The sequence below is a fragment of the Brassica oleracea genome, chromosome C8, assembly GCF_000695525.1.
Source record: "Brassica oleracea var. oleracea cultivar TO1000 chromosome C8, BOL, whole genome shotgun sequence".
Lineage (NCBI taxonomy): Eukaryota > Viridiplantae > Streptophyta > Magnoliopsida > Brassicales > Brassicaceae > Brassica > Brassica oleracea.
In genome coordinates this window covers 19,515,917-19,518,993 of record NC_027755.1, presented here as the reverse complement: position 1 = coordinate 19,518,993, position 3,077 = coordinate 19,515,917, and the positions used below count along the sequence as shown (strand labels likewise).

Sequence of the window (3,077 nt, the reverse complement as noted above, 5' to 3'; positions counted from 1 at the left end):
TGTGGTGTAAATCCTCTGTTTACTAAATGCTTCTATACAGTTTCACTGCGTGCAAATTTTGAATTTTTGCATTTCTGACAGGGGCAGAACATCTTACCGCTTTCCTGCGTGATCGGTGTACAGCCCGCCTGGTGCATGAATGTCTCTAGCCCGCTCAGAAATGCGTTCGTCACCCTCCCGTCGGAATCTTTGTGCAAATACATCCAACTCCGTAACTCGTAAATACTACCGCCACCGGCCATTTTTTCTTAGATTTTTTTTTGAAATTTTTTTTTTCGGATTTTTTTTTTCGTTTGTGTGTTGTGAGGAACAGAGTTGTGGGAAATGACATATATATAGAGAAATTTTCGAGTTGGGTAGTTGAAATATAACAACGATTTTACAAGGAATATTTTACATGGATTTTACATGGTTTTAACATAATATTTACAACGACTTTACGACGAAATTAGGTAAGTTAAAGCACATTGAATACACGTTTTCACCTAAATATAACGGTAACATGTTTCATTGTAATGTCGATGTAACGATTACGACGTATTTCTCATTCCACGTACTTTCGTCGTAAATTTACATAGATTTTAAGACGAACATATTTCGTCGTAAATTTACATGGCGTTTACGACGAAAATTGGACTCCTCGTAACTGCGTTGTAAACACCATGTAAATTTACGACGAAATATTTGTTATGGGCACGTTTTCTTGTAGTGGACAACCATTGACCAAGACACGATCGAGACTTGGTCCGGAGCGCGCATACAAAAGAACCGATCGTTTACGCCATCACGGTGTTATATAATAATTTTAGTTATAGTAGAGCATTTATTTAAGCGTAAGACATTATGATTTTTAAAAAATATATCATACTGGCTCCTGCGACGAAGCATAGTTAGTGTATATAACAAATATGAGGGCGTAAAGAGAAAAAGCTTCGGTTAATTTCTATATATGGGCGTAAGATCATGAATGTAGAAAAATAGTCAGGAAATCAATGAAGAGCCACTTGAACTCAAAACACAAATATATAATTTTAACAACCCAGAGTGCTATATCCATAAACAAAATTTGTATTGACATGCAGCTAATTACAGTTTTTTTATAGTGGGAATTATTAAGCATTATGGCAGATAAAATCTAGATTAATAAGAGGCGAACACTAGAACAAAAAAAACGTATGATCTTTTACACAACCTGCTTGTACACAAGTAGAGGATGTTGGATTATCTTTTTAATCTCGGAAAGATAAAAGACACATAAACCAACTACACAAGTTGCATGTTTTGTTTATTTTGAACATATATCTTACAAAGTAAATGGTGGTGAATGGTTGACAAAAAAAAAAGAGTTACAACTAACAGCTTCTTACTCAGAGTCAGGCACCAGCAGAGACTCGCCAAAGAGACAAACGCAGTGAGTTGTCAGCTCGACGGTTCTTCGAACAATGGCTATGTGTTTGCAAACACCATCCGCTCCCAAGTATTGATCATATCTTATGTAGACAAGGACATTCCTAAAACTCTTGAGTACAGTCTCATGTGGCAGATTTTCCTCAGTCTCTACCACTACGTTCAAAATCTTTAAATCGGACAGGTTGTGCTGCAACAACCAAGATTAAAAACAAGCTTTATATATAAACAAAACCATTAATTTTTTTTTAAAAAAACTTACATTCAGCCACCTATCACTGTTGAAGAATGCAATTTCCATATACAAGCGAATCCAGTCATGTTCTTCCCAATCTGACTCCTGCATCTACGAAGCAAACATGGTGAAACGAAAGCAACTTACAGCATTTACAACCCATTTATAAAAGAAGAAATAGCATTCTCTAATTTTTTTCCATTTATAAAAAAAGAAATAGCATTCTTCTATTTTTTACTCATGAAAATAGCAAAAATACATTGGAGATGGTCTTAATACATTGTCATTCGTCAAAGTTACCTTGTACAAAAATCGAGTTTTATCAGCAAAAGCCTCCTTTGAAGGCCACTTGCCAGGCAAGTCCACGGCATCGAAGAACTGCTTCGGATAAATCTCACTCTTGATCCCTAGAGAGAGAGACAAGCCATACATTAGTCTATAATTATTAATAATCAATTAATTACTAGAAAACTGTAAATTAACCTTTAGGTCTGGAGATATAACAACTGAAATCCATCTGGCCTAAACTTGTTTGGTCAATCTTAGTTTGGAAAACACAACATAGGAGGACGTAGCTGGATCCTCGGCAAGCAAAGTAATGTAATACGAGACAGGCATGGGGATACAAACTAGATTGTATTTCTCTATTTCGCGAAGATGCAAGTTGGTCCCCTGACATGACATGGAGGAAGAGACTAAGAGTTAATTACAGTAACAAACAAGAGATATAGATAGATGATGGTGGACACAAAAGTTTACCTCTAGCATATTGTACCGATGAAGTCCAACCTTTGCATAAAGCCGCGCTACAAGGGGACAATCTACTCCACCCTTATAAACACTCATACCACCAAAATAACAAGAAGCACCTTCGATCTCGATATCGAAGCCCTAATTAAATATATAACAATTAGCAACTAACTAGGAAGATTATTATATCATCAAATCAAATCAAAAGGTTGCTACGAAATAAATACATACATCTGTTTCATCCACTTTACGCCAAAAAGCCTCCTCAGCCTTGCCTTACGAAGAGTCTCTTCTTCTTTTCGGTCAATCTCCTCCCTGTGAGCCTTACAGTGAGCCTTATGATTCTAGGGATGTTAATATGGGCTCAACCTAACATGGTTAGCCCTAACCCTGCAAACCCATTTGTAACCATAACCCTCATTTTTTAAACAGGGTTTAAACAAGGTTGGTCCTAATAGGGCCAGAGTTTAAATTCTAACCCTTTTATTTTGATTCACACAACTAATATACAATATTTAATAATGTTTTTCACCAACAAAAACTTAAAGTCGAGTTTTCTCGCCAAAAACTAAACAACGAAATTTTCCGTCGAAACCGCAAAATCGAGTTTTCAACTAAAACAACAAAATCGAGTTTTTCCTCCAAAAACGCAAAATCGAGTTTTTCGTCAAAACTTCAAAATCGA

At 36.1% G+C, this 3,077-nt stretch overlaps 1 pseudogene; it reads right to left on the bottom strand.

Moving 5' to 3' along the window:
* Positions 1-1,363: 1,363 nt before the first annotated feature.
* On the bottom strand, positions 1,364-2,423 carry LOC106311402 (annotated as a pseudogene).
* Positions 2,424-3,077: the final 654 nt, after the last annotated feature.